Genomic DNA, 12,030 nt, shown 5'->3' on the forward strand with positions numbered 1-12,030 from the left:
GTGCACCAGCCCCAAGCTTCCTGTACCTTTTTTCCTGTTTCCCTGGTTTGCAATAACAACAGCATTCTGGTGGGGAAAGCAGACCAGTTTTGGCAGCCCTGGTGGGAAAGGTGGATCTTGCATTTACCTGGGTCGGGGGCGGGAGGCTCTGGAGGGAATGCTAAACGGGTATACATGAGTGAGACAGGAGGCTCTGGGTTCACACACCCCCGTGACAACAGGGCAAACTGGGCTGGGGGCCCTGCCCTTGAGTTTCTGAAGCCCCAGGGCTCTTGGTGCCTGGAGTGTGGGCTGTGATTATTCAGGCACACAGTCTTCCTTCCCAGGCCCGGGGTGTCCAGAAGACCAGCTGTAAAATGCCAGTGGGGAAGGGTGAGGGGGCCTGGCTGGGGAGCTTATGCTCCACAGCGAATTGTCCGGAAGCCATGCAGTGTGGCTTTTCCGAGCAGGTAGATGTCCTTGTCTGTGCCGAGGTTGAGGCGCTTCACCATGTTCTTCTCAAAGAGGAGTGGGTGTTAGGCGCCCATTGTGCAGGCACTGTCAAAATACCTCTGATAGTAGTTGCATACATCAGTCTTGCGCTTGGATGAGAGGAACTTGTAAATAACCACTTGGTCACACAGTAACATCATAATGACAATGCCGAGCATCCCGGAGGACAGGGGGTTTGGCTGGATCTGCTCTGAGGAGATTTCTTGAATGATGTCCCACAGCTCCCAAGGCATCTGGGACTTGAGGATGTAAAAGGGCTGATCAGGATGCAGCTTACGATAGCTCTTGAAGTTATTGAAGAAACTGTAGTCGGGATTCCTGTACCACTTTGGGATATCTGAATGGTAAACAGATGGGTCCCACACAATTAGGATTCCTTCATTGTACAAACTGTCTTTCAGGAAGCCCGCTTCTGTGGTGACCAACTGAGAGTTTACCAGACGAATGGTGGTTTTCGTGCCCATGTCTTGTTGGAATTTGACTGTGGGTGCCCCATTAAACCTCTGGACTGCATCATGATCATCTATTTCTCGACCTAGCCGGGAGGACTTCAGAGATCCTGCTGGAGAGACACACCTGCCCCACTGCCTTGGTCCTAATGTCCTCCTGAGGCAGGTAACCCTCCCAATCAGAGGTGTTGAAGGGAAAATCTGTGGTCTCTATCATTGAAATGTTCACGTGGTCCCAGAGGTAGCAAAGCAGGGCCTCTGCACTGTACTTAACCCTGGCCCCTGGCCCCTTGTATATCACTTTGTACTTGTTCATGTTCAGATAATTCTTCTGGATAGTTTGCAGCCTGGGGATAAGGTTTTTGGAGGAGCAAGGTGACTCAGTTATACTGAATTATTTTCCATTGTAGTTTATTACAAAGTATTGAATATAGTTCTCAGTGCTATACAATAGGTTCTTGTTGTTTATCTATTTTATATTTAGTAGTGTGTATCTAATAATCTCAAATTCCCAATTTATTGCTCATTCCCCTTTCTCTGTTGGTTAAGTTTGCTTTCTATGTTTGTTGAGTCTGTTTCTGTTTTGTATATAAGTTCATCTTATCAATTTTTGTTTCCAAATATAAATGATATCATATGATATTTGTCTTTATCTGTTTGACTGCACTAGGTATGACAATCTCTAGGTCCACCCATGTTGCTGCAAATGGCATTATTTCATTCTTTTTGATAGCTGAGTAATATTCCACTGTGTATATTAATATGTACCATATCTTGTTTATCCATTCCTCTGTTGATGGACATTTAAGTTGATTCCATGTCTTGGCTATTGTAAATATTATTGCTATGAACATTAGGTTGCATATATCCTTTTTTTAAACATTTAGAATTTATTTTTTAATTGAAGTATAATTGCTTTACAATGTTATATTAGTTTCTGCTGTACAGCAATGTGAATCAGCTACATGTATACATATATCCACTCCCTCTTGAGCCTCCCTCCCACCCTTTCCCTATCCCACCACTCTAGGTCATCACAGAGCACCGAGCTGAGCTCCCTGTGCTGTACAGCAGCTTCCCCCTAGCTCTCTTTACACATGGTAGTGTGTATATGTCAGTGCTACTCTCTCAATTCTTCCCACCCTCTCCTTCCCCCACTGGGTCCACAAGTTCATTCTCTACGTCTGAGTCTCTATTCTTGCCCTGCACATTCTTTGGATGTATGCCCAGAACTGGGATTGCTGGATCATATGGTAGCTCTAGTTTTAGTTAACTTTAAGGAACCTCCATACTGTTCTCCATCGTGGCTGCACCAATTTACGTTGCCACCAACAATGTAGGAAGGTTCCCTTTTCTCCACACCCTCTCAACATTTATTATTTGTAGACATTTTGATGATGGCCATTCTGACCAGTGTGATGTGGTATGTAAATATGTTTCTACACACAAATATTGAAGTATCTGAAAGAGAAAAAAATTCCATTTATAACTGCATCCAAAAGAATATGAAATACCAAGTAATCAATTTAACTAAGGAGGTAAAAGATTTAAACAATTTAAACTCTAAGACATTAATGAAAGAAATTCAAGGAGGTATGGATAAATGCAAACATATTTCACTTTGGGTTTTGGATTTAGAACTGTCTTTATATTCAGTATTGATCTCTTGATGATTATTTTAATCTTAATCAGTCTTGATTCTCTGAATGTAGGTGATTTTAGCTACATGAGACCCTCATTTTCCATCTCTTACACAAAGATACTTTGGGGGATTTTATAAAGTCTCTTAAAGAGTTTGGTAGACTGTCTTTCTTTGTTCTTCTCTACCTCTGTCAGTCTAGTAAGGAAGATTCCTGTCAAAATAAAAAGGTGATTTTGCCTTGACTTATTTTGTAATTCATAGTGGTTGTTGGTGAGTACTGTTCCATGTATAAATTCTCATTAAAGGCCATTTTAGGGATTACTGTATCTTAAGAAATGATTGTCCTTCCTCCCTTTTTTGCAGAAAAGAATGACACACAGAAAATTGCATGGCAGGGGCATCGAGTAGTAAAGATATGGGAACACTGATACAGTTGTATGCCTTTAAAGTGAAATTGGAAAAAAAAAAGAAAGTGAAATTGAATCATGGTAGAGTGGAAAGAATGCCAAATTTGTAGTCAGAAGCTCCTATGTTTGAAGCTTGGTGCTTGGCAAGAGAGAATGAGGGCATCAGTGTTCAACCTGCAGTGTGCCCTTGTAAGAATTAGAAGACATGCATGTATGGGTTTCCACAGGATTTGGCATTTAATAAGTACTCAGCTCTTTTATTATTAAATGGTTGGGAAAGTGGAGTGAAAGGGTGAAGGAGAAACACCTAGATTAAAAGAGCATGAGTAACACTTAGATATTTATTAAACAAAATGTACAAACAATGATGATATCTGAAACAATAGTAATTTTGAACACCAGTTGAACATATGGTGACATAAGCTTATTTTAGGTTTGGAAATAGTGTCATAACTTGATTTTTAAAGTTTCTTTTAGAGATGCAAACTGAAGAATACACAGATTAGAGGGCAGGTTAACGGGGTATATATGGGGCAGGATTGTCCATGAAGTGGAGGTTTTTAGGGCTATAGGGTATGGATCTCTGTCACTGTATGTGTTTGTGTAAAAAAAACAAAATTTTTGTTATACACAGTTACATGGTTCTCAAAAAAGGAGATGGGAAAAAGACAGTTATAGGTCATAGCTTAAGACATTAAGCTACCCCAGAATTCAGAATCATAGATAAGAGCACGGGGAACTTGAAGAGTGGCACAAATACATATAAGTTTGTTAAGGAGAAGCAGTAGATTCCAAAGAATGGCCTTATTTGTGCCACAAATGTCCCTGGAGCTAGGCTCGTAAACACACAGTAATCATGAATGTCACACCAGTTAATAATGTAGATGTTTAATGTCAAAATCACAGGTCTCTTTCTGAATTCTGACTCTTCATTAACTCCTTCAGATCTTTGTCTCAGTTCATCTCCATAATCAGCTCATAGGTTTGTTTATGGCTTTTCTTGATGTTCAGTATTGACTATATTTCTCCTTGTTTTTGAACAACCTCTGCTTCATTCAGTGCTTTATTTATGCTTCTGGAATATGTTTACCAATATGAAATTGCTCTTTTCCCCCTCAGGACATGCACAATGAAGAATATAAACCTTTTGCCTAACTTTTGTTATTTTATCTTAGTCATGTATACTTTAATTTTCTGCAGAATAAAAATTCATTAAAATGATACTGAGGCTTATACAGTATGACAGAATTGACCAGAAACACAGTTGAGATCATTATTTTACTTACAGAAAGTCTCAGTTGTCAAACTATCAAATAGATGATAACATAATTGATCATAATTGCTTATTAAAATGAAAGCATCAGCTGGCAAGATGGCACCTTGATTCAGAATCATTTTAATGACTGAATCAGAGCACTGCATGTTTCAAATTTGAGGAATTAGCTGCTACTGAGGCTGAAAAAGAAATGTACCTGCTGTTGAAGGATATAGCTTTCTAAAATAGTTTTATGTATTTGTATATATTTAGCTGTGCTAGGTCTTCATTGCTGGGCAGGCTTTCTCTAGTTGTGATGAGTGAGGGCCAGTCTCTAGTTGTGTTGTACAGGCTTCTCATTGTGGTGGCTTCTCTTGTTGTGGAGCACAGGCTCTAGGGTGTGCGGGCTTGAAGAGTTGTGGCACATGGGCTCAGTAGTTGCAGCTCCTGGGCTCTAGAGCCCAGGCTTAATAGTTATGGCACATGGGCTTAGTTGCTCCGTGGCATATGGGATCTTCCCAGATCAGGGATCAAACCCATGTCTCCTTCATTGCCAGGCAGATTCTTTACCACTGAGCCACCAGGGAAACCCTGAAGGATATAGCTTTTATATATGACATACGTCAGAAATAACAGAGGGAGATAGTTGAAACAAATATATTCATTTTACTAGATAACTCTTCTACCACACATTGATGTTTACAGAGCATTGCACTTGTGGCCCAGTTTTGTCTCCACAAAATAATACTGACTATGATTCTTATTTTATGTTGAGACACTGTTTCTCAAGGAATTCAATTGAAATGACTTACCCTAAGTCATTTGCCTGATGAGTACTGAAGTTCTGACTCAAGGCTCATCTCTGAATTGAGTGTTTTTTCCCCTTGTTCCTCCACTGGCACCCACAGATAAGAAGTTTTTCCAAAGTTATATTATTCTAAAAATGAATGCATTAAATTCACTTCTATTGTGAAACCTCAATCATAACTTCATAGTTATCCTTGGAAAGGATGACCAATTTTCTGCCATTATAAATTAGTAGAGGTGTACAACCAACTCACAGTTCTATTGGCGATTTCAGTGGAAAGTCTCCCAAATTATACTTTATGACCATTTTGAAACCAGTGTAAGGAAGGTTGAGTTAGGCTTTATGTCAAAGAATTTTACCTTATCAGGTGGAGACTCCATTGCTTTCACCCGCATCAGGAAACCATAGCTATTCTTGAGACTGTTTCTGGTTGTCAGCTGTCCAGATGTTTTTTCTATAGCCATTTTTGTTGTAACTTTTCATAGATAATTCTCATAGTTTCTTATCAGTTTGCATGAAAGCCTTTGTTTCATTATTTCCTAGTTGAACCATTAATACGAAATTAGTTTCACACATGATTATAGTCACTATTTTGATGGTTTGATTCCCGAGCTGCTCACAAAATATTCTACTGTATATTTTAAGGATTTAAGATTCCTTATACATGTTCATTATATTTATTTCAGTAACTATATCTTTCTCAGGGGAGGAAACATTAATTTCCCTGACAGTGTGTATTAAGCTATTAAATGTTTATGATGGTGACTGTATCTTCGTGGGAGTGAGAGAGTGTATTGACGGGGTGATGGTTTGGAAGCAGAAATACTACCTTAAGGCCCAGAAGACACAGGCCCCTTCCTAGCCTCTGACCAGGCTCCCGGTGGGACCACTAGCAATCCACTTCCAGCCCCTACTCTGGGTACTCATGTCTCAGGATTCCCTTCTCTAATGGCCCTCAGTCCCCTTCCAGGGCTGTGTGGGTTTCTTGGGCCCATTATACTGAGTGCAGACCTGCCTCATTTGTGTACAGTCCTGGGTCCAAGGGGTAACCAAGTGGTAGATATCAGTAGTGAGGTGTGAATGAGGTTTTAACCTGTGTTTGGTGGTGTCCACATGAATACACAGTCCCTCTCAGGGTGGGAAGATGCAGAGCAGGCAGAAGTGAAGGAGAAAGGACCTCTCTAGCCCAGTGATAGACTTTGTCTGCGCGGCTACCTTCTAACCTATAAGTCCACAGTCTGAGAGTTCAGAATCAGAACGCACTCTTCTAGGTGAGTAAGGTATCTTGTCAAGCTAGGAGCACAGAACACTTTTACTTACCCTTTTCTGCATGTTATTTTTGACTTGTGAACACACAGATATATGATGCGTGAGCCTCTATTTGTTCTCTTGTCACAAGCCCCACAAATGCTACAGGTGGCCTGAGCCAGGGTTGCATTATCAGATAGGGAGTTTGCATCTACTTTGCTAGCATACACCAGCAACATCAAATGTAATAGCCTAATGTTAGCAGAGAATGCCGTGCTGACCGTCAGAGCCTTGATTATGTCTCCTGAAATTGAAATAGCTTTCTAGATTTTCTCTGGTAGATACCCTAAAAGTACCACACTGTGAAGTCCCTGTGCAAAGTCACTAACTAAATATTCAGACTCTCCTAAAGTACTCCTGACATGACAGTTCAGGGCAGTTCCATCTAAAAATTATTTGTCCATTCAGTAAACATCTATCAGTCATCTACTGTGTAAATGGAAGGCATTTTGAAAGAATATGTTAGGGGTGTAAAAGATGAATTATGCTCATTTCTCATTTTCTGGTCTAACAATGAAGATCTCATAATCTTTTAATAACTGTAAGATAGGTCAATAAGTAGTATATTCATGACAGATAGAGTCATGATTCTTTGGGAGTTTCTGTGTAGGCAGTTGTGCATTTCATGCACTGCTTAAATTATACCATCTGCGTTTGAATCTCCGAAGCTTGCTGCCTCCGCCTCCTTCTGCTTACCTCATTCTTTTTTCTAGCTAAATCCTAGTTCGTTTTTGAAAGTCAGCTCAGATTACAGCCTCTGCAAGGTACATTTCCCAACACTGTTCTCCCTTGCCTGGGGTAGGTTGCATTATCCCTTGAGTTCCCAGAGTACCTCGCTTCACTGGATTCTAAGTTTGTACATCTGTCTGTCCCCAAGAATTGGGCTCCTTTAGGGTACAATGGTGGAGAAGGCAACGGCACCCCACTCCAGTACTCTTGCATGGAAAATCCCATGGACGGAGGAGCCTGGTGGGCTGCAGTCCATGGGGTCGCAAAGAGTCAGACACGACTGAGCGACTTCACTTTCACTTTTCACTTTCATGCATTGGAGAAGGCAATGGCAACCCACTCCAGTGTTCTTGCCTGGAGAATCCCAGGGATGGGGGAGCCTGGTGGGCTGCCGTCTATGGGGTCGCACAGAGTTGGACACCACTGAAGCGACTTAGCAGCAGCAGAAGCAGCAGGGTACAATGGCATCTTCCACATCTGTAAGTCCTCTACTCCACACAATGTCTAGGACGTGCTGGGAATGCTCTAATGGCCTGCTGAATGGCTGAGGATCACAGGAGTATAATAACTATGTTGTAGAATACTAAGGCAGAATGTAAAGAGGAAGAAAAGGGGGGGTAACTGATTGAAGTAAATGAAATATCATGAGCAAAACACAAGTGAGACACTGATATAGAGGAAAAAAGCGAAGAGTGTAGCTGAGCTCTCTTGTGGGTTTTCTGGAACAAAGATTAGGAAACTCATGCAGAATAATAAGGCTTTTGAATATTAGACTAAGGTGTCTTCATCTTTTTTGTTAAAAATATAGTTCCAGTGAGCATTTTTAACCAGTAGAGTTTTGTGAATGGAGGTCTACTTTAAGAATTAACATCATGGTTTACAAAGATGCCTAGGAGGAGACACAGGGACCTGCAGATGAACTAAGAAACTCTTCACTTACCAGCCATTTCTGGATAGTTTATTAGTTCACAGTTCCTGTCCTGGGATCTGGAGACACTGAGGCACATAAGTCTTTAAAGTCCCACAGTCTGACATGGGAGACTGACCTTTAAAGAAGGAGGAATGATCCTGGAAGATATTTTAGAGCTTCTATGAAGGGACCTTTCTATATACCCAGAGGAGCATAAGGAGTCATGGTTGGCTATGGTTGGAAACTGATATTTGCCTGGAGGGAAGAATTATTGACTACTCATATCAGAATGCAAAAGAAGGGTTTTTTTTTTTATTGTAGGATAGTTGCTTTACACTGTTGTGTTAGTTTCTGCCATACAATAACTCAAATCAGCAGAACGAGATAAAAAAAAAAATATATATATATATATATCTCCTCCTTCTTCAGTCTCCCTCCCACCCCATCCCCCCAGGAGGGGTTGTTTAAGAGGTTTAATCATTTTGAGCCTATTGCTTTTTGGGGATTACAAGCAGACATAACAACACAAGTACCGAACAGATTGTGCCTCATGAATCTCCCAACTTAATTTCTGCAACTACCCCCACTATGCAGCATAAGGAATCACTAATGTTATACTGGAAGGAAGGCAGCCTCTTGTGTATTGTGTTGCACAGAGTATAAGATAGTGGGGCACAGAGTATGAGATAGTGAAAAAGAGACAATGTAACTGTTGAGAAGATAATGTGAAAAGCTAAGGCTTAGACATGCAGGAGCAGAAACCAATTTAGATCACACATTGATAAATATCCAGGAAACTGCTGAGCATGAAACAACTTTGGGTTGAGGTAGTCCTCTCTACAAACCCATACACCTTGCTGTGATGTATTTCTGGAAAGCTATTGTAACAAGGGCTGTTACGTTTCCTTTAAAATAACAACTTTCCACTCCTGATGAGTATACTTTCAGTTGGAGGAAAAATTTTCGAATAGGAAAGCAATAGGGCAGGAGTCCTTTACTTTTAAAGTAGAAAGGACTTTTTTTGTCACATCTTTCTATTCACAGAGGCCAGTATCAGCAGAATCATTAAACTCTTGGTGCTTCTAGTCCTGGCCCCTATTCCCAGCTGCAAACAAGTCTGCCAATCACTGTTACTTTCGTCAGAAAATTTTGTGCCATGAATGCCTGGAATGAGTTGAGTAATGAGGTTCTCATAGACTGTTGAGAATCTGTTGGAGAAATGACCCCATGGGGGTCATCACAGAGACTTGCAGTCTGTCTATATCCAAGGCAGTGACCTTGGGAGGGAAGATCAGAATCTTTACATGTCCTATTAAAGATGGGCCAGATGAACGTGTGTGATAATTACACCTATTATACTTAAAGACAGGGAAACAAATAAGCAACAAACCAGGAAGGAACCAACTCAAGAAATCTATGGCCTCAATTAGACTTCCAATACAGCCTACCTTATCTTGAACGCCAGTTTCATTAATACATCTTTTGTACCTGGAAAGTGACTGAATTAGGTCACTCTAGATTGTGCTCCCGTAGAAGGCTGTGGCAACCCACTCCAGTACTGTGGAAAATCCCATGATGGAGGATCTTGGTAGGCTGCAGTCCATGGGGTTGCACAGAGTTGGACACAACTGAAGCGATTTAGCAGCAGCAGATTGTGCTCCAGGAATAAAACAATCTCAAAATCTCAGTGCCTTAAAACAAAAATAGTTTGTATTGTGGGTTCTGCTGAGGAACAATAGATGCTCCAATCTGGAATTAAAAAAAAAAATAGAGGCTGGTTTTTAGGAAGAATTTGGCATAAAGGAGATTATCACAGGGCTGGACTTGAGCATATGGGCTTGGAAGAGGGGAGGAATTTCTCCATGCGCACCCCAGAGCCTCCCTGTTCCTTTCATAGACTCCACTTCCTCAGTGCTTGTGATCTGAAGGTTAAGATCTGAGGGCGGGGCCTCAGTGATTCCTGATATCACTGCATTCTGCTGTATTTCTCTATGAAATTTTCTTTTTCTACTAAAGGTTTTGATTACAGCAGGACCCATGCCATTAAATAGAGATGAATTTATATTAGTTAAGTAGCATTGAAAATTAAAATTTCAGTGGTTCACTACGAGGCCAGGTGTAAATAGTACTTTAAGTATGTGTTTATCTAGGCACCTTGATCCAGTTTTATAAATTTTCTAACTATATTAAATTTTAGAAAATACTTAATTCCTTTGCCCATAAGATGGTTTGGAAAAAATGATAAACTTTTAAATAATAAATGTGTGGCATTTAAAATAACGTCTAATATATTATAAGCTTAAAGGAGGAGGGGGAATCTAGTTAGCTAAGTGATTATCAACAGCTAATACACTATCTTTGAGAAATCTAGTGGCCCAACAGGACCCAAACCCATCTGGTGACTTCTGCTGGAATTGCATAGAGTGTTGGAGGGATAAACTCAACATAGATGTGACCTTAGAGATGTCAGGAAGTCCTGGCAGAAGCCAGGAGTGGCTTCTGATTCACTTTGTGGGTTTTAAGCCCTTGTATCCGAGCCTCATTACATTATTATCTTAGCTCGGTGCTTTGATACACATGCAAGATTTCCTGAAAGTAAGACATGTTTTTTGTTCAATTTCCCTGACACTAACAAAAGACATTTTCTTTTTCTGGGCATCATGCTCCAAGGGTTCCAAGAAACTGTAGCTGTGGTCCTCCGAGTGCAGGCTTGTTCTTTCTCCTGCATACTCCTGACCACACTGATTCCTGGGTATTATTGTAACATTCATCCAGTTTTCAGTAAATTAATTGTGTCTTTTTGTTTGGTTGGTTCTGAAGAGGTTTTCAGTGAGGAGTCTGAACTCAATACTGAGGGTGCCGGTGCAGTTAAGATGGTTTCTCCTGTGCTCCAGGGCTCTCTCCTCTCCAGACACCCCCACATCCCCCACCTCCTCCCCATGTCCTTAGATGCTGCGTCCTCATCACTTTAGAGCACTCTGTGATATTTGCTCTGAGACGGCCTCACCTCAGAGTAAATGGGCCGTCTGATCCGGACAGTATGCTCCTTTAAGATGAGAACTGTGACTGCCCATCTGCTCACACCCAGCTCTGCTCAGTGCATAAAGAATGAATTCATCAACTGAAGGAACAACCCACAAGCTTCGGGCTGTCTGGATTCTAGCCTTGCCTTCACTCCAACCTCCACGTTTATAAGAAGGCAAGAAAAACCACACTCCTGAGGGGTTGATCATCTTGATCATTACTCTATGGAATCAGGGGAATACCCATCTCCAGGGTTCTTCAAGCTCTGAAAGTCTACATCCCTAAAAACGGAGGCTGTGTTCTTGTGTCCACTTTACTGTCTGCCACTGACCCTTCCTATGAGGAGAGCGCAGACAGCCTGCTTTCTCCAGCATGTGTCATCCTCCTGGCCTGCCTTGACAACCAAGTTCTGACATCATGTCCCCCACTCAAACTGGCTGATGTGCAATTTATCACGTGTTTCATTTGGTCATTTTTCATTCAAGACAATAATAACAGTACAATTACCTTTCAAAACATCTAAAATATACCACTGAAATAAACAATGGAAAAATTATTTCCCTCTGGTAGGAGTTTTTCATGCTCAATATAGAGAAGAGTGACAGCTATTCATGAATAAGTGTTTTAGATACAGAGATTCTAGATGATAAAGTCTCTACTTACCTCTATAAATGGTAAAACTAAAAATACCAAAGCAGCATATGAGGACTTGCTGTTAATATTTTCACTGAAAAATAAAATTGGAGCATTTTAGTTAATAAAAAGTATTTGAACCCATCTGTTATTCTAGCATGTGTTTATATATGACACTGCCTTGAAATTCTACATTTGTGATCAAGACTGGTGTAAAACTACTCAAAAAACTTGGTCCATTATTAAGAATCAGGCTGATTTTATATATTCACAAGAACAAACTGCCATGTTTTCTTAAAAATAAAGGAAAACAATGTACATAAATTTTTATGTCCACAACAGACTGTCATTACACAAAGAATTTTTGAGGCAC

At 40.6% G+C, this 12,030-nt stretch overlaps 1 pseudogene; it reads right to left on the bottom strand.

Annotated features, from left to right (window-relative positions):
* Positions 1 to 298: 298 nt before the first annotated feature.
* LOC113887368 lies at positions 299 to 1,154 on the bottom strand (annotated as a pseudogene).
* Positions 1,155 to 12,030: the final 10,876 nt, after the last annotated feature.

Source organism: Bos indicus x Bos taurus, chromosome X (genome assembly GCF_003369695.1).
Source record: "Bos indicus x Bos taurus breed Angus x Brahman F1 hybrid chromosome X, Bos_hybrid_MaternalHap_v2.0, whole genome shotgun sequence".
Lineage (NCBI taxonomy): Eukaryota > Metazoa > Chordata > Mammalia > Artiodactyla > Bovidae > Bos > Bos indicus x Bos taurus.